Consider the following 19813-nt stretch of genomic DNA (forward strand, 5'->3'; position numbering starts at 1 on the left):
AGGAGATGAATATGGTGAGAACAGATCACAGAGGGCTCATGTGTGCCATTCATAGGAATTGGTCCTTGATCCCACACCAAGGGGATGTGCAAGTTTTAAGCAGCTCAGAGCATCAGCATTATAGGATCTAACAGCAGGGTGGAGGATGGCAAGGAAGAGGCAAGGATGGGGACAGAGAGGGGCGCCTGGGTGGCTCAGTCGGTTGAGCAACTGACTTCGGCTCAGGTCATGATCTCAAGGTCCGTGGGTTCAAGCCCCACTTCGAGCTCTGTGCTGACAGCTCCAAGCCTGGCCCTGCTTGAGATTCTGTGTCTCCCTCTCTCTCTGCACTCCTCCCCCCAACTTGCACGCTCTCGCTCTCTCTCTCTCTCAAAAATAAATGAACATTTTAAAAATTTTTTTAATTTAAAAAAAAGGGGGGGGCAGAATGGGACAAAGCAAGTAAACATGAGGCTGAAGCAACAGCAACAAGGAGAGATGATCATGGCCCCAAAAAGAAAACTGGTGGTGAAGTCATGGAGGGAACACTTGGGAGCCAAGCAGTACTTTCAGTCTTAGTGACACTCAGCTGTGGGTCCCAAGGGAGAGGAATGAGGAGGAGTCCAGAATGACACCCAGATCTCTGGTCTTGGTATAAGGTGAACGGGTGGGAGTTCAGGCAGAGGAATAGTAATGGCAGGGAGGGTGTCCAGACAGAATGGTGAACCAGATCAGCCCTGGGGGAGGTCGGGCCATCTCCCTGCAAGACAGCTAGGCATCAAGTACCAGGGAAGGGCAGAAGTGGAACGGAAGGAAGAGCAAGAGTGAAGGTCAGGAAAATGTGGAGACTGGGCCAAGGGCAGCAGGGGGTGAGGGGTGTGGCATCAGAGAGGGAGGGGCACCGGAGCTCCTGGGAACCCAGCACTAGCCAGCACCACAGGGTGGGCCCAGCTGTTTGGGGGACCTTGCTGGGGCTGAGTAGAGCAATGGGGAATGAGCTCACTTTGGGATGTGCTGACTTTAAGGAGCTCAGGAGGGAGCTGTAACCTGGAGTCTGGAGTTCAGAAAAGTAGGTCTGGAAATACAGATTCAAGGGTCATCAGAATATATGTGAAGGGTGACACCCCACCTGGAGAGACTAAAGAGAACTCAAAAGAGAGAAATAGGATATTGAGAGAGAACTATCTAAATTTTTTTAAGTTTATTCATATATTTTGACAGAAAGAAGGTATAAGCAGGGGAGAGGCAGGGAGAGAGAGTAGAGAGAGAGAATCCCAAGCAGTCTCTGCACTGACAGCACAGAGCCCGATGCAGGGCTCAGACTCACAAGATCTCACAAGATCATGACCTGAACCGAGACCAAGAGTCAGACGCATAACAGACTGAGCCACCCAGGTGCCCTGAGAAAGAACTATCTAAAGGGAAAGGAAAATCAAAGGGAAGTGGTGTCCCAGGAACCAAAAAGGAAGGTCAAGAATAAAGTAGTCAAGTATGGATGTCAGATCTGGCAAAAAAAAAAAAAAAAAATTTCGAGGAAGATGGAGGCCAGCACATCTCTGACATGACAATCAGATTCACAGTGAGAAGGGTCAGAGCAGCTTGCAGGAAAGCTTGAACTTCAACAGGTGAATAGTGACTGGGAAGTTATAAGGTGGTAGCAAAATTTAGGCTCTTAGAATCCTACTTGTGACTGACTACATCCCAAGGAAATGGGAACACTATCTCAAAGAGATACCTGCCCCTCCGGGTTCACTGAAGCATTACTTACAGTAGCCAAGGCACAGAAAGTGACCATGGACAGATGAACGATAAAGAAGGCATGGTACATAAATACAATGGAATATATCATTCAGCCATTAAAAAAGAAGGAAATCCTGCCATTTGTGACAACACGGATGGACCTTGAGGGCCCTCTGCTAAAATGAGATAAGCCAGACAGAGAAAGACAAATACCTTACATTCTCACATGTGGAATCTAAAAGAGGTGAACTCACAGGGACAGAGAGTAGAATGGTGTTTCCTAGGCTAGAGGGTACGTGCAACAGGGAGACATTGCTCAAAGAGGACAAATTCCCAGCCACACAGTGAATAAATTCCGGGGATCTAATGTGCAGCATACTGTATTATGGGGGCACCTGGGTGGCTCAGTTGGTTAAGCATCCACCTTTGGCTCAGGTCATGATCTCACAGTTCGTGAGTTCAAGCCCCATTGGGCTCTCTGTTGTCAGCGCAGCACCCGCCTCAGATCCTCTGTCTCCCTCACTCTCAGCCCCCCTACCATGCACATTCTCTCTCTCCCTCTCTCTCTCTCTCTCTCTCCCTCTCTCAAAACTAAATAAACATTAAAAACAATGCTGTATTATATACTTGAAAGTTGTTATGAAAGTAGATCTTAAATGTTATGACCACACATGTAAAAAGTATCTCAGGGGATGGAGGGAGGTGTTAGCCAACCTTATCGTGGTAATCATTTTGCAGTAGATATGTGTGTCAAATTACCACATTGTACGCCTTAAACTCACATGTGTTACATGTCGATACAATTTCAATAAAGTTGGGGGGAAAAACCTGTAAGCTGTTGAGGGGAGGCAGGAAGAGGTAGTTGTAAAAGAACAGTCCCATGAGGTGCCCACTGTCGTGCCATTTCTCACAGATAAAGAAAATAAGACCCAGATATTTGTCCTAGTTCCCTCAACTAAAAAGTGGGAAAGCTGGAATTCAATTCCACGCCTCCTGGTTCGAAGACCAATACTCTCTCTATTTTGGAAACATTGCGTTTTTGGTTAGGATGTAGGGAAAAAAACTACAGCTAGGTACAATGGGAATATTAATAAACATGTACCTTTGGTAATGCTTTTAGCTTTTCCAGGGCAATAAAAATACTGGAATGGGCACACAGCATAGGGCATAATCTCAACAACATCCATACAACCCTTCCATAGAGACATTTACATTGTACAGAAAATGAAACAGGCTCACAGGCTAAGTAACTTGCCCAAAGAGGAACAAGGATGGGCAAAGGAGCAGTGATTCCGGAAGAGGTCAGTCTGGAGGCACTCTTGGTACTGATTTAAAACTTAAGTACCTCACACCTATTAGGATGGCTACTATCCAAAAAAAACAGAAAACAAACAAAAACAAACAAACAAAAACCAGGAAACAATACATGTTGGCGAGGATATGGAGAAACTGGAATTTTTGTGCATTGCTTCTGGGAATGTAAAATGATGCAGCTGCTGTGGAAAATGGCATGGCTGTTCCTCAAAAAACTGTTTAAAAATTATCATACGCAGAGTGCCTGGCTGGCTCAGTCAGTAGAGCATGTGACTCTCAATCTCGGGGTTGTGGGTTCAAGCCCCACGTTGGGTGTGGAGTCTATTTAAAAATAATAATAATAATAATAATAATAATAATAATAATAATAATAGTTTTTAAATGATCCAGTAATTCCACTTTTAGATATATACCCAAAAGAATTGAAAGCACAGTCTCAAAGAAATATTTGTATGCTCACATTCACAGTAGCATTAGTTGGGGTTTTTTTAAGTTTACTTTTATTTATTTTGAGAGAGAGATAGAGAGAGCAAGCGGGGGAGGGGCAGAGAGAGAGGGAGACAGAATCCCAAGCAGGCTCGGCACTGTCAGTGCAGAGCCCAATGCAGGGCTCGAACCCACATGGGAACCGTGAGATCATGACCTGAGCCCAAGTCAAGAGTCAGACGCTTAACCGACTGAGCCACCCAGCCACCCCATAGTAGCATTATTTGTAATAGCCAAAAGTTGGAAGCAACCCAACTGTCTATCAACAATGAGTAGATAAACAAAACGTGGTATATACATTGGAATGAAGTATTAATCTTTAAAAAAAAGGAACTTCTTGGGCACCTCACCACCTCACCTCAGGGAGTATCTATTATGTGATACACAGAATGTATCTTTAGGTATAAACTAAGACACCCCCCCCCAACCCCGACACCTATACAGACAATTGAGTTTAAAACATTTTATGTTCCCATATCTTTCTGTAATCGTCTTTTCTTTCTTGAACAAATTTGCTAATGGCAAAAGCTGAATACACGCTAAAAATGTCAATGATTATACTACCAGGAGCTGTCAATCTGGGAGAAGGCAATCCAATTAGTAATTTAGAAATAGGCAAAATTCATTGAAGGCCTTGAGGTAGCTTTCCTGCAGTGGCTCCCACTGTGGCAAAGACTGCTAGTGCCCATACAGTACCCAACCTTCTCTTTTTTTCCTTTGAAACAGAACACCTGTATTCTTGAGGGGGGCAAAATGCCCAGAGAAAATTACCTTTTCCACATCTCTGGAAGACAGAGATGGCCAGTAAGGTATCAATGGAAGTCCTTAGGCTGGGTTTCTAGAAAAGAATTGTAAAGAGAGCTTATTCAACTGGCAGTTACCCTTTTGGTCTTCTACCCTTCATTCTTTTTTCAGTCTGACAGACTTCATGGCTGGAGCTGCAGCAGCCTTCTTGAGCCAATGAAGAAATGAGACCAAAAGAATCTCAGTTACCCTGACATCCTTAAGTCACCAAGGCAGTGAGAGCAACTCTACCTCCAGTCTTCTTATTAAGAAAATAAGCCCTTTAGAGTTTAAAATCATGCAGTGGTGGCAGAGGGGTCTGTACTCTCAGCCAAATGCTATTCTTAAACAGGTAAACTTAGGACACTGAAAAGATCCTATCTCTGAAGTAATGAATGATGTTAGAAATGAATCTCTGTGTTAGAAATGAATGGTGCTATTGGGCTGTCTGCTGTCAACACCGCTGAGCGGGCTTCAGTTCCTCTGTCTCCCTCTCTCTCTGCCCCTCCCCAGTGCACATGTGCTCTTGCTCTCTCAAAAATGAATGATTCTAATGATAAGGATGATGATGATGATGATGACAATGACATTAACCCTTATGAAGCGCATCCTAGGTGGCAAGCACTGAGGCACAGAAAGGTTAGGTAATTTACCTAAGGTCTCACGGCTATAAATGCTGAGGCTGGGCTTTAAATCCAGGCAGTCTGGAGGCACCTGGGTGGCTCAGTCAGTTAAGCATCTGACTTCAGCTCAAGTCATGATCTCATGGTTCGTGAGTTTGAGCCCCACATCTGGTTCTATGCTGACAGCTCAGAGCCTAGAGCCTGGAGCCTGCTTCGGATTCTGTGTCTCCCTCTCTCGGCCCCTGCCCCACTCACACCCTGTCTCTCTTTGTCTCTAAAAAATAAATTTAAAAAAGAACATTAAAAAAAAATCATTGTTAAATCCAGGCAGTCTGGTTCCAGAGTACATGTGTTTAACTTCAAGACAATATCAAACATAACAAACTAATATACACACACAAACCAATCTCCACAGACACACTAATCTTAAAGCTTTGTCAATTCATTAATGAAAATTCTTATGATATGTCATCCCTAAATCGCTCTTCTATTTGAGAAATTATTTTCTGTAGGACCTGAGATTCTTATAGCTCTGGCAAAACATCTGACTGGCTTCACAGCTGTTTTACATGTTACCATAAATACTGTTTAGACCATTACCATAGTCTCTGATAGAAAGCCTTCCTGTCCACCATCCACCATTACAAGATGAATCTCCCAAAAATGGAGATTTGATCACATCACACCCTTCACCGAAGTCTTCAGTGACCTCTGTTACCTGAATAAAGTCCAAACGCCTTAGCCCGTATGTGCTCTTGGCAACTTTCCCACCTTCCCACCTCTCCCCTTCACACTCCAAACCCTCCCAATTGAGCCACTGGTTGTGCCCTGTATTCACCTAGGTTTTCCCATCCTGAACCTTGTTATATACTGTCTAGCCTTCCTGGATGCACGTCCTCTCTCACTCCTCCCCAAGCCCCATGTGTCCCCATCATACCAAATCCTCAAGCCCCAAATCAAAGCCTCACGTGCCATATTAATGGCTCCTACCTGACAAGCACCAAGCTGTCACGGGTCTGGTCTAGGAGGAAAAGCACTGGGTTTTCTCTAGGTTTTTCATAGGTCTCCACTAAAGAGAGTAAATATAGCCCAGCCCTGCAACAGCCCCACTCTTAGACCAGAGCCAAGGACTGGGATCCCTCCCCTCCAGCACACACCCTCCTCAGCCCCCTTCCTGGTGTGCTCTAACGTCCCTCCTTATCTTATCTGATCAAAATCAACACCATGAACAGTCTTCAGGCTAAGAATAGTTCCCAAAGGGATACTTACACCCCTAAGGATACGTAGAAAGGGGTAGGAGAAGGCTGCAGAACCGCTCTGACCAGCTTGAGGGGTCCAGCCAACACGAGGCTGCTGCCCTTCTAATCCACTGACCAAAATCATCCTAGTCAGGGAAACTCAGAAGGGAACTTGCTCAAGGTTGTTACATCACAAGAAGGGGCTTACTTCTCCTAAGAGACTCAAGTAACTGGAGGACTGATTACTATCGGCCAGGCCACGTAGTATCTCACATGGGAAAACAAAGTTTAGTCAAATACAAGGAATCGTCTTCTGGCTTGCAAGTCTCACTGGTTGATACAAAGTCACCAGATTCATTCACTTAAAAACATATTCTAAACAAAGTCCTGCACAATATCCAAACCTTGAGCTACGCATTATGGCTAATTTTAGTTTTCCTCCAGGTAAGCTACACCTATCAGTGTTCTCTGAGCAACTGCCCATTCCCGGGGAGACACTGGCTCTTCTTCGCTCACCTGACACCTAGCTCTCAGAGGCCTCGCGTGCAGCGTGTGGTGATCTGGCTGCTCCATCCTCCCAACAAGCAGCCATCCGCTCTTCCAGCCTCCAGGAAGACTAACACTCTACCCTGCACATGCCAGATGTTCTAAAAGGTTTGAAGGAATGAAAGAATAAGAGCCCCCAAATCAGCCACACTTACTGGTTAATTAGGCAAATCACTTGGCCATCCCCACACTCTTCTCCGGCTCCCTTCCTCTGCCACTGCCTCCCCCACCCCTGCCTGGAAAAACAAGGCAATCAATGAAAGTGCTGCCAAAGAGGAGACAAGAAGAGTAACAGGGCATCTGAGTCACTCTTGGACCCCTGTTACATAGGGGGTTAGATGAGCTTTTCCAAAGCACCACTAATACCCTCTTTAAAAATCTATTTAAAAATAGATTTCTAAAGTCTCCCCACCCTGCAATCACACACGGCCCTTACAGAGGAAGCCACAGCATGGAAGAGAGTGGTTCATACCCTTTCCTTTGTCAGTGAACCCACCAACCCTCCCCAATTTAACATTTAACTCATTTAAATTAAGGAAAATTCTATTTCCAGCTCAAAGAGGGTTTCACAAAACACCAGAGGGTCATTGTCCCTGTGGTGTGTGAACCCAAGCCCGGCTCCACCCATATCTATGTTGTGGGGAACAGAATTTCCTCAACATCCTCAAAGGAAACATTACTTCCTAAAAGGAAAACCGCAGTGGAGACTGATGGTCACCTCCGGGAGCAGTCAGGCCACTGTTGTGCAGGCAATCAAGAATGTGAAAAATGCCAGTGCTAAAATCAGACACTGGAATACACTGAATCAGGTTTAAAGGAGTGCCTTTTCCCAGCCTGAAGTCCACAAAACATCCAGAAGAATCTCTTTTTTGTCTCTGACCACGAAGGAAGAAGAGGAATCATTTTGATGGGGAAAGAGTAAATAATGGTAATAAATGTCTGTCGCTCCTGTGCCACAGATGCCTCTGAAGGTCAGGGTCCCCCCAGGATGTGACTCCCAGCACCGGCCTTGTGCTGTGGGCCCTCACTTCCCTTATCAGAGCAAAATCAACACAACAGACCGTCCTCAAGCTAAAAATACTTCACAAAGGGGAAACTGTAACCATAAGGCTGTATAGAAAGGGGCAGGAGGGGGGCCCAAGGGAAGCTCTGACTGGTCCAGCCAACATGAGGCTACGGCCTTTCTGACCTACCAACCAAAGTCACCCAAGTCAGAGAAATCCAGAAGGCAGCTCAAGAAAAAAAGCAGCATGAGGTGAAATAGGATTTGAGCACACCAATAGTGTGGATGGAAATACTGGTACAAAACCCAGGAAATTCCCACTTGGTTGACAAATAAATCAAGCAGTTCTGTGTCCAAAGGCACAGTACAATTAAGCATTAACCAGTTACAACATTTAACTCCCCATTAATAGCCCTGGGAACTGAGGGGCTCAATAACACCTCAGTCGCCAACCTGTTTACCAATTATTTCATTTAAAGCTGTGCGATTTAAGATAAGGACATTCGAGTGGGATAGGTCAGCCTCAGGAAGAATGATAATGCCTCTACCAGCACTGCCTAGAAGTAACACAGTATCAGAGATGGAGACCGTTTTTATTTAAAGAGTCATTGGGGTGAAGGAAGCCCTTCAGTCTGGTACTGAGGTCAAAGTAGCTGATCACATTACCTTGTTTTTTTTACGTTTTAATGTCAGAATAATGCAATAATTCCTACCTGCAAAGGAATACCTGTAGCGCATACATCTAAGTTGTAAAGCATACTGGTAAATTCAGCACCCATCATCACGAGGGTACAAGTGCATCTATCACAAGGGAGTCCTGGCAAGGGGACATATTTTCATCGCTATTAGTCAGCATCTTTGAATCTGACCCACTGATTAATGACCACTCCAGATTTTAGGATCTTTTCCTAAAACTTGTGGTCTCCCATGATTAAGGCATTCCCAGGAATACACTGAGGAGGACGGGTTCCCTTTACAAGCCAATCAAGTGAAATAGAGCCAAGCCACTCCAGTTCTTCACCTACAAAACATGCTACCCAGTGTTCATGGTAAGTTAGGAAAGTCACATCCACAAGGCGTGCACAAACCCATTGTAGTAAAGGTACTCAACTACATTTGAGCCAAAGACTCAGCCCTGCACCCAAAAAGAGGGTGCCATATGAAAGGCAAGAGGTGAGAAAGACTTCCTCCTCCTTACCTCTCCATCCTTTCTCCAATTGTACTCACTATCCTATTCATTCCCTATGAGTTTTTAAACCAAAAAAAGCACAGAAGTTCAGGGAGAGAGGGCACAGCCATCAACATTACATGGAGGGGTGGCAAGTGCCCCCTAACCCTGGAGAGGTCTAATGTCCACACATTCTTCTCATGGTGTCCCAATATACGACACCCAATATTTATATCCCAGTTCTGTCTCTTATACGTGTGTGGACTTAGACATGGTGTTTTACTGCTCTATGCCTGTTCCATCATTTGTGCTTAATCATGCCCATCCCACAGAAAGGGATGACATCAGATAAAGTATGTGAAGTCCCCGTAAGCTGATTATTATTGTATACATGTTTGTGTCTGTGTTGTTGTTGTTAGGAGATATTGAGGGCAAGATCAGAAAACAGGGCAAAAGCTAGATTAAAGGATACGTTGCCCTACATTCTGATTAAATGCTTATAACAAGACAGGAACATCTTTTCAGAAAAGAAATTAACCCTTCTTTAGATATTAGAAAGAGAACTTAAAGTTATGCCCAGTAGTCCATTGATGCCTATTGATATTAGAATTCATTCTCATTTATGCAAATTGGTGCAGCCACTCTGGAGGTGGAGGTTCCTCGGAAAATTAAAAATAGACCTACCCTATGACCCAGCAATAGCACTGCTAGGAATTTATCCAAGGGATACAGGAGTACTGATGCATAGGGCCACTTGTACCCCAATGTTTATAGCAGCACTCTCAACAATAGCCAAATTATGGAAAGAGCCTAAATGTCCATCAACTGATGAATGGATAAAGAAATTGTGGTTTATATACACAATGGAGTACTACATGGCAATGAGAAAGAACGAAATATGGCCCTTTGTAGCAACGTGGATGGAACTGGAGAGTGTGATGCTAAGTGAAATAAGCCATACAGAGAAAGACAGATACCATATGTTTTCACTCTTATGGGGATCCTGAGAAACTTAACAGAAACCCATGGGGGAGGGGAAGGAAAAAAAAAAAAGAGGTTAGAGTGGGAGAGAGCCAAAGCATAAGAGACTCTTAAAAACTGAGAACAAACTGAGGGTTGATGGGGGGTGGGAGGGAGGGGAGGGTGGGTGATGGGTATTGAGGAGGGCACCTTTTGGGATGAGCACTGGGTGTTGTATGGAAACCAATTTGACAATAAATTTCATATATTAAAAAAAAAAGAATTCATTCTCATTTAACAAATATTTTATACGTATGTATTATGCCAGGCACCAAGCTGGGCATCAGGAATACAGTGATAAACAAGAAAGCAAGGTCCTGGCCTCAAGGGGGTTATATTCTAGTTGGGGAAGGGGAGACAATAAGCAAGTGAACAAATTAACAGAAAATTTCAATGTGGTGCTAAGAAGGAAAAAATAGGGTACAATGCTTCAGTCTAGCTGCTGGTGGATGGGGGAACTATTTTGGATGTGCTGGTCAAGGAAGGCTCACCTGAAGAAGTATAATTTAATGTAAGGGAATAAAGTGGTTCCAGTACAGGGAATAGCAAGTTCTCCAGGGGCCAGGAAGCCCTTGGCAAGTTCAAGGGCCTAGAAGAAGGCCAGGATGGCTGCATGCTTTAACAAAGTGCTTCTCAACTTGGCAAGCAGTGAAATCCCCAGGAGAGCCGTAGGAGCCCCTGATGTTGGAGTCTGCTCCCAGACTCGAATAGGATTGCCCTGGTGCAGCCTGGGCATGGGGAGTTTGCCAGGCTCCCCAGATGTTTCTGAAGCACATTCCAAGTTGAGGCCCACACAGGATAAGCTGGCAGATGAGGCTCAGTAAAGAGTCCTGGGGCACTTGGGGATTGAGGCCTTCCTCTTTTAAAGGCCACTTCCAAACCTTTGTTCCTGTCAGCGACTACACCAAACACACAGGTGAAGGCCAGGTTGGAGCACATGTCCACAGTAGGTGGAAATGACTAATTACTTTTTATTTTCACTTCACAGCCTGGAAGCAGGCAAGACTATGTGTGTGAAGTATTTACTCCCTGGAGGTTTGACTTTTCCTCCTGAAGGAATACTTCCAGGAAAACGTTGCTAGTAAATCGGCTTAATCCCTATCCCTATAAATTATCTGCGACTTCTGAGTTAAAGTGTTTTTAAAAAATACCAAAAAGAAGGCATAAATTAATTGTAATTATCTCCGTCATCCCATAAAATGCATAATTAAAAATTAACACAGCATGACAATGGATGGGGAGTGAACAGGGTCTATAATCCAGATGTCGAGAAATAATGACCAGCCGAGAGACAGTCGGGCAAGGTTGCTGCTGTCATCTGGCCTATTTTACGGCACATGTCATAAGGCGGTAAAATCACCTGTAAAAGGACGGTTCCTGTAAAAGAAGTAGATCATCATAACGACTGTGGGTTTGGTGACAAGAAGCACACCAAAGTCACCGTAGTGGTCTCCTCCCAGGAGGGAGGCCGGAGAACAAAGAACACCTTTATCAGGAATACTTTATTTCTTCCATTTCAGAAGCACTGAGGCAAACATGGCACAACGTTAAAACTCTTCATTAATTCTAGGGAGTGGTCCATGAATGCTCCTGCTATTACTGCCTGTACTTTTCTGTATGAAAAAAGAAAAGAGAGCATGTTTAAAGGGTAAAACTTCTTCATTTAACACTTCTTGTATAATGCGTGAAATTGGGCTGAAACCCTGTAATTATTTCTTCCTTACGGTTTGCCAGTTTCGGAGGCCGTGCTCCTGAATTCTTCACCAGCATCTGTGCTCCTTTTATATTAATGCTCGAGAGCTGTGAATCGCCTAGTAGACTGTCTAGTTCACATTCTCCCCTGTTATTCAATGGAATTACCCCTCAATCTCCCCTCTGACATTTCTTCTAAAAGTACCCCAGAAAGAAGGATTAATTAGACAGTCACCATATTCTCCAAGGAAGATGGACTCTGTGGTTCACTACCCCACCAGAACCCTGCTGCTACCTCAGAGATTTCGGGTCAATCTTTACATATGCTTTTTTTTTCTTAATTTACACTTTCAATATAAATATATTTTGGAGGGCAATTTGACTTTAGGCTCTTGTACGTCTTTAAAGGAGAATTCATAGTCCTTGTGCCAAGTCAGGCCCAATAAAAAGTAAGTAATCATCAAAAGTGATAGTTTAGCAGTGCTGGAGGGAGAAAAGACAGAAGCTGAAAGTTTTAAAACTGCTATTTTCAACCTGAAATGTTTATCAATCAATTTTACAGCAGTGGAAAACATTTCCCTCCTGCAGGAAGGTGGGGCGGGGAGGAAGCAGAAAAAGACACAAAGGAAGAGATTCCAACAAGTTCAACAATAAATTTTAACAGGACTCACTTTGGTGATGAAATATAGTAGATCAAATCTTGTATGCTGAATGTCAGGAAGTAACGTATTCCAACACTGTAGTATCTATTTAAAGGGACAGCACATGGGAATGCAAGCTGGTGCAGCCATTCTGGAAAACATTATGGAGGTTCCTCAAAAAACTGAAAATAGAACTACCCTACGACCCAGCAATTGCACTACTAGGCATTTATCCAAGGGATACAGGTGTGCTATTTCGAAGGGACACATGCACCCCCATGTTTATAGCAGCACTATCAACAATAGCCAAAGTATGGAAAGAGCCCAAATGTCCATCGATGGATGAATGGATAAAGAAGATGTGGTGTGTGTGTGTGTGTGTGTGTGTGTGTGTGTGTGTACACACACACACACACACACACACACACACAATGGAGTATTACTCGGCAATCAAAAAGAATGAAATCTTGCCATTTGCAACTACGTGGATGCAACTGGAGGGTATTATGCTAAGTGAAATTAGTCAGAGAAAGACAAAAATCATATAACTTCACTCATATGAGGACTTTAAGAGACAAAACAGATGAACATAAAGGAAGGGAAGCAAAAATAATATAAAAACAGGGAGGGGGACAAAGCAGAAGAGACTCATAAATATGGAAAACAAACTGAGGGTTACAGGAGGGGTTGTGGAAGGGGGGATGTGCTAAATGGGTAAGGGGCACTAAGGAATCTACTCCTGAAATCATTGTTGCACTATATGCTAACTAATTTGGATGTAAATGTTAAAAAATAAAAAATAAAAAAAGTTAAAAAAAATAAATAAAGGGACAGCACAAATAAAACTTATATGAAAGCTTCTAGAGTACAAATTGCTAAGTCAACGTTACTACACTTAAAAATTAGTTTTTGCAGCGGGGTGGGGGGACCTCCTGGGTGGCTCAGTCAGTTAAGCATCTGACTCGATTTCAGCTCAGGTCATGATCTCACAGTTCTTGAGATTGAGCCCTGTGATGGGCTCTATGCTGACAGTGCAGAGCCTGCTTGGGATTCTCTCTCTCCCCCTCTCTCAACCTCTACCCCATTCTCTCTCCCTCTCTCTGTCAAATTAAATAAATAAGCTTTAAAAAAAGAATTAGTATTTTTCAGAAGCTTAATTGCCCAATGTATCTCAGGCAATTAAAAAAGAAGAACACTGAGTGTCCCCTAATTTATTTCTATTCCCAGCTGACATGTGGCTTGCTCACAGGTGGCCATTTCCTGCCTCTTTGCTGGGATGTCCCACACTCTTCAAAACTAGGAAAGGGTAAACTAACAGCATGTGGCATCTTTGACATGCCTGGCATGAGTGGGCTAGCCACTTTCAAATCTTACTTCATTGATTTTTCTCAAGAATCCCAAATATGGTATCATCTCCAGTTTACCAATGAGGAAGCTATGTGTCCAAGATCACAGGAGTAATAAAATGGTGAGGCCAGGTTGGAACTCATGGCTATTCAACTCCAAAACTCACACTCCTTCCTTTGTACCCTGCCCAACTACATAGGAACACTAAGAGTACAGATGCGCCAAAGATGATCTTAGCTGCCTGCACTAGGTACCAAGGAATGGTTGTAATGGTTGTAATTCACATCGCCTACCTCTATCAATGAACACTCTATTTCTGAAGATTTATTCTGCTTGTTCTCCAAGGGCCTAAGTGGCCCCAGAGTGCTTCTACCAAACTACCAAACTGAGCACATCCTAAAGACATGCCCACAAAACTCTTCCTTATTCTCCATCAAGTCTCTGCACTCCAACCACCACCATCAAAAAACAGACGCACCAACCACTGCATTTCTTTTAATTGCCTTCTGGACCAAAATGGTACCAAGAAAGAAAAAAATCACGCGGACAATTTCTGTTACCTTACTAAAGATAGGTGACCATCTCACTGCGGTCCCTAAATGCACATATAGCAACACCGGCAGCATTTTCAAAACTGTGCAGAGGGCAGAGTTTGACAGGAAGCATCCCAGCTGTGGTAACTGACTGTTTGCCATAAGAGCTACTAGGTGAACCCTGTGCAGAACATTTAAAAATGTCATTATAAGGAAACACAGTCACAATCTTCCCCTCCAACAAAAAATATTTTCAATAAACAGCCTAGAATGTTCTCTCTTCCTCCTGTCTCCCAACGCCCAATCCCATCACTTTCAGGAAAGCTCACCTGATTAGTACCCATCTACTCTAAATAGCTCCTTTATCCTGAATTCCCAGATTCTCCTTTATTGCTGAATTATCAAATAACGGTTTGTGCTGGTTTGTGAGATTTTAAGCCATTTCACAAGCACTGGACTCTGTCGAGGGTATACAGAGCCATTGGACAATTTCTGCTCTCAGGAAGGTGAGCCACACTGAACAGAGAGGGATAACAAGCCACATACTGTACCACATAAGAGATTTGGGGAGCACAAAAGAAAGGGGTAGGGAAAGAAGTTCAGGAAAGGCCTCAGGTAAGAGGTAGCATTTCAATGGGTTCTAGATGCTGAGTTGGATTTCCTCAAAGAAAACTTTGTAAAGAGGGATGAAGATTTAGTAGATATAGGAGTTGAATTGTGGCCCCCCAAAAAGATATGTTGAAGTCCTAACTTCCAGTACTCAGAATGTGACCTTATTTGGAAATAGGGTTGTTGCAATTAGATACGATGAGGTCATACTGGAGCAGGGTGGGCCCTTAGTTCAATATAACTGGTACCCTTACAAGAAGACACCCATGTGAACATAGGGACACACAGGAGAACGCCATGTGACAATAGTCAGATTTGAAAGATGCAGCTACAAGCCAAGGAACACTAAGGAGTACTTGCAAAATACCAGAACCTGGGAATAGGCAAGGAAGGATTCTCTCTTACAGGTTTCAGAGGGAGCATGGCTCTGCCCACACCATGATTCTGACTTTCAGCCTTCAGAATAGAGACAACACATTTCTGTTTTTTAAGTCACCCATTATGTAGTAACTCTATTATGGCAGCCCTAAGAAACTAATGCAATAGGGGATTGGAAGAAAGAGGAAAAAAACAAGATGTGGTGAAAGGCAACCACAGAAGATATTCACAAAATGACTTTCTGTAACTTGCAGGAGACCTATGCCCTACTTTACTTTGCTGAGAATGAGCTCACCTCAGCATCCTCCCCTCTGCATCCAAAGGGTTCTCTGGCTTTACCTCACTTCCCTGCAGCCTGTCCTTAAATGAAGGAGCTGTTTCTCCTTTCACAGGCTAGACCTGCTACCTTGCTTTAATTACTTGAATCCAAGGACTTCCCATTCATCATTTCTATGTTTTACTCCAATTATTTCATACCTCCATTGTCTGCTGAGTAAACCACAGATAACTTCCTACAATTCCACTTTCCCTCTTCCCAATCCCCACAGGCTGACCTCCCATCTTTTATATTTAAAAGAAGCCTAGGGTAGATTCCTCCACTCTCTCACTGCCCATTCACAACTCAACCTTTCATTCAATGACCTCTCCTGACCTGCCTATGGAAACAGTTATGGAAGGATGCCTGGTCAGTCTGCCTGATCACTGACTCTTACAGACACTATCGTTTTCACTTTCCACAATATTTTTGTATTGCTTCACATGAACATCCACTTTCCCCCTACATGAAATGCTCTCTTCTTCTGGCTCCTGGAAGAACACACTGTTCTCCACTCACCTCCCTGACTGCTCCTTTCCTGTTTCCTTTCTTGGTCAAGATCATTTTGGTGCTCCTTTCCCATGTCACCACTGTACTTTGTACTGACCTCTGTTATGGCAGTTCTGCCCTATACCTTCAGTCAGTCAGAGCTTACCTTCGAACACCATTACACTGCTCCACATGAAGGGTAAACGCCTTACCATGGTATGTGTGGTGGAGTCCTAATTCCTCAGTCTCATTACCTGTGCTATTGTTGTCATACATTCTAAAAAGTAGGTTAGGGGACACCTGGGTGGCTCACTCAGTTGGGCATACAACTCTTGGTTTTGGCTCAGGTCACGATCTCACGGTTTGTGAGTTCAAACCCCGCATTAGGCTCTGTGTTGGCAGCTCAGAGCCTGCTTGAGTTTCTCCCTCTCTCCCTCTATCCCTCCCCCCAACCCCCTCTCAAAATAAATAAACTTTTTTTTAAGTTACAAATGTACAATACAGTGCAACTATTTTGCTTTGAACAATGTTCTTTTAGAATTAAAAGTAGGAAAAATTGAATTTTTCAATTCAATTACCTTCATTTATTTCATACCCAGTGTTCTTCATTTCTCTGTAGAGACCCAGAATTCTATCTGGTATCATAATCCTACTGCCTAAAGACCTTTCTTTAACATTTCATGTAGCGTTGATGAACTGGCAATGAATTTCCAGTTTTTGTTTGAGGAAATCTTTCATTCTCTTTCATTTTTGAAATAGATTTTCACTAGGCATAGAATTCTGGGTTGACAGCTCTTTGCTTTTAGCACTTTAAAAAATGTCACTTCATTATATTCTAACTTGCATAGTTTCTGAACAGGGATAATTCTTATCTTTGTTCCTCTGTAATGTGTCCTTTTCTCTCTGGCTGCCTTTAGGATTTTCTCCTTTTTTTAATTTTTAATTTTTATTTTTTGGTTGATAAACATATGAGTATTATTTGCCTAGGTGTGTTTTGTTTTGGTATATTCATCCTGACTGGTATTATCTGAGTTTCTTGGGTCTGTGATTTGGTGTCACTAATTTTGCGAACTTCTCAGCCATTATTTCTCCAAATATTTTTTGCCTTCCCCACTCTATCTTCCATCTCCTTCTGGTGATCCAATAAAGTATACGTTCGACTGTCTGATACCATCCTGCTGGTCTTGGATGTTCTTTTTGTTTCGTTCTGTTGTTGGTTTTACTTTTTTTCTCTTTGTGCTTCAGTTTGGGTAATTTCTGTTGCCCCACAGGATCTTGCCCATTGTCCACCATTTCTATTACAGCAGTTAGTCTATTTAATCATAGTTATTTTAAAGTCCCTGCTAGATAGTTCCAACATCCGTGACATATCCAGTCTGATTCTAATGATTGCTTTGTCTCCTGTTTTTTGTTTTTGTGGCTTTCTTTTGTCTTTTCATATGCCTCATAGTTGGTTTTTTTTTTTTTTTAAGTTTGGGCATCTTAGATAAGAGAGTAGAGGCGAGGTAAATATTTTTTTAATGCCTGGAAATGTGCACGCCTTTCCTTCTGCCTGGCCTTGAGTGTCAGGGTTTGCACTAATCTAATCGGGAGCTGGGCTGGCTTAGAAGTCTGTTGTTGCTGTGGTGATCCTCAGTGACCCACAGGCTAGTCATATCCTGTGCTCAGTCTATTTTATACCCTGAATGCCAGTCTATTTGTTTTCCAATGATTGCTGCACCCTTGGCCTTCAATCTTTTCTTTTCACCATGCCCACAGAGAAAGTCTGCCTCTTGCAAATTAGTTACTACCTCATGCTTGTTACCCTGGTGGTGGAATGGGGATAGAGAGTGTCCTCTGTTATTCTGATTTATCCCCAATGTTAGGCAGGTACCATATCCCTGAATCTTGGGGAAGATGGCCTATTCGGTGATCCTGCCCATCCCTCAGTAACCCTGCCCTCTCCTGAGTTCAGAGTCCTGAATCCAGCTTGTAATCTTGCCCCTCCCCCACCAGGGTTGAGGTGGTTTTTTTTTCCTATTTTCTTCCCCAGCTACAGAAAGATTTTACCACTGCCCAAAAGATGATGGTGTTTGTTGCCTCTCTCCCAAAACAAAGCTTCTGTTCTATAGAGGAGATACAAAAGAAATCTAGGCAAAATTTCTTGCCCTTTTCAGAGCAGCTGCTGTTTCTTCTCCTGGTTCGGCTCCACAGAGAACACTTTCCCTGGACTTTCTCAAACTTTTCTGTGAGTGACTAGCATAGTTCGTGGAGAAAAACTTGCAAGAGGGTACAAACACCGCCCCCCATGTTTGCAACCCCGAGGGCTTCCCTCACTTTCGCCAGTGCTCACTCAGCCAGCCTGCACCATTCTCCAGTCACCCTGGCTGAATTCCTCTTCAGTAGCTCACACAGTGCGTTAGTGCTTGTGTCTCATCCCTCCCTGCAAACGCCCACGTCTCTCTATGTTCTGGATCTTGCACCCTCAGTACTATCTTTGGCTCAAGAACAGTTGTTAACTTGCTCTTTGTCCAGTTTTTTTTTCACTGTAAGGTTGAGAGCAAAGTGCTTTCCAGATCTTTCCATCCCTCTGCATCTTCAACTGGAAAATGAAATACCTCTTTGCATTTTCAACCTATTCACTCCACCAAGAATGACCTTTTTACTCACAGACATATGTATCTGTGCTATGCAGATGTTGGGGGTTTTGTATATAATTATCTTCCTAAGAAATAACTGCTTTTGGCAGGGAAGAAGAATGGAATGAGCTTAGTTACTGAGTCCCAAGCACAGTGCTTGATGCTTTTGCATTTTCTAATTTAAGCCTCATAACTTAAAAGGTATCTATATTATGAACCAAATTTGTGGCATGAGGGAACTGAAGCTCAGTAACTTGCTGAAGGTCACATAACTGCTAAGTGGCAAAGTTGAGATTCAAGTCTGGATCCTCCAAAGGCTATTCCCAGCATCCGGCTCTGCCCCACCAGCTCTACTGGGCCTGGCCAACCTGTGTGGCCAACTGCACAGTGGTTTCTGTTCACAGTGAACATGGAGGCCACTTGACACAAACTTTTGTGACCATAAAGAAGGAGGTTCATAAGGCCTTGGGCTGGGACTTGGGAGCTGCCTGGTGAAATGCCCACACCCTTTCAGAAAGGCCATTATAGAAACACAACATGTAGGGGCACCTGAGTGGCCCAGTCAGTTAAGCATTCCACTCCTGATTCTGGCTCACAGCATGATCTTGAGGTTCATGAGTTTGAGCCCCGTGTCAGGATCCGCACTGACAGCACAGAGCCTGTTTGGGATTCTCTCTCTCCCTCTCTCTGTCTCTGCTCCTCTCCAGCTCACATGTGCTCACTTGCTCTCTCTTTCTCTCTCTCTCTCAAAATAAATAAATAAACAGGGGCACCTGGGTGGCTCAGTCAGTTAAGCATCCAACTTCAGCTCAGGTCATGAGTTCACTTGTGAGTTCAAGCCCCGCATCAGGCTCTGTGCTATTAGCTCAGAGCCTGGAGCCTGCTTTGGATTCTGTCTCCTTCTCCCCACAGCAACCCTCCCCCTCCCCCCGCCCCACTCACTCTTTGTCTCTCAAATGTAAAATAAAACATAAAAAAAATTTTTTTAATAAATAGACATTAAAAAAAGAAGAAGAAAGAAACACAGCATCTAGTCCAAACCCTCAGGATCCATCCTCACCGCCAGGTCTCAGAGTGTGTGCCTGGCAGGCAAGTGGGAGGGATAGGCCACCAGTTGAGTGGCCGCTGAGGACCGAGCACGCCTCACAACCACAGGGAAAGTCTGTGTAGGACTGGGCTTCCCTTTACCCCTCCTCATGTCACCCCACCAGGCGCACTAAGTCACTAATGAGCAACTTTAATTTCCTTGGAGGAAGCAGCTGCCATTGTATCTCATTCAATACAGGTTCA

General features: G+C 43.7%; 1 protein-coding gene and 1 non-coding gene across 11 annotated transcripts in view; one reads left to right on the top strand and one right to left on the bottom strand.

Moving 5' to 3' along the window:
• The window catches only part of CSGALNACT1 (chondroitin sulfate N-acetylgalactosaminyltransferase 1), a 342341-nt gene that overhangs the window by 282922 nt on the left and 39606 nt on the right, over positions 1-19813 (bottom strand). For 5 of the 10 annotated variants that reach the window (XM_047856666.1, XM_047856678.1, XM_047856677.1 and 2 more), the window contains exons 1-2: positions 6195-6272; positions 4291-4357 (exon numbers count right to left, since the gene is read on the bottom strand). The exons of 2 other annotated variants lie outside the window; for them this stretch is intronic. The gene's annotated coding sequence lies outside the window, so the exon portion shown is untranslated. Of the gene's footprint in view, positions 1-4290; positions 4358-6194; positions 6273-12263; positions 12385-19813 lie in introns of those variants that run through there. 3 more of the 10 variants (XM_047856669.1, XM_047856680.1, XM_047856668.1) reach the window with 1 other exon arrangement.
• Positions 3276-3348, top strand: TRNAE-CUC (transfer RNA glutamic acid (anticodon CUC)). Its single transcript has one exon. It is a non-coding gene; the product is annotated as a tRNA-Glu (tRNA).

The sequence above is a fragment of the Prionailurus viverrinus genome, chromosome B1 (genome assembly GCF_022837055.1).
Source record: "Prionailurus viverrinus isolate Anna chromosome B1, UM_Priviv_1.0, whole genome shotgun sequence".
Taxonomy (NCBI): Eukaryota; Metazoa; Chordata; class Mammalia; order Carnivora; family Felidae; genus Prionailurus; species Prionailurus viverrinus.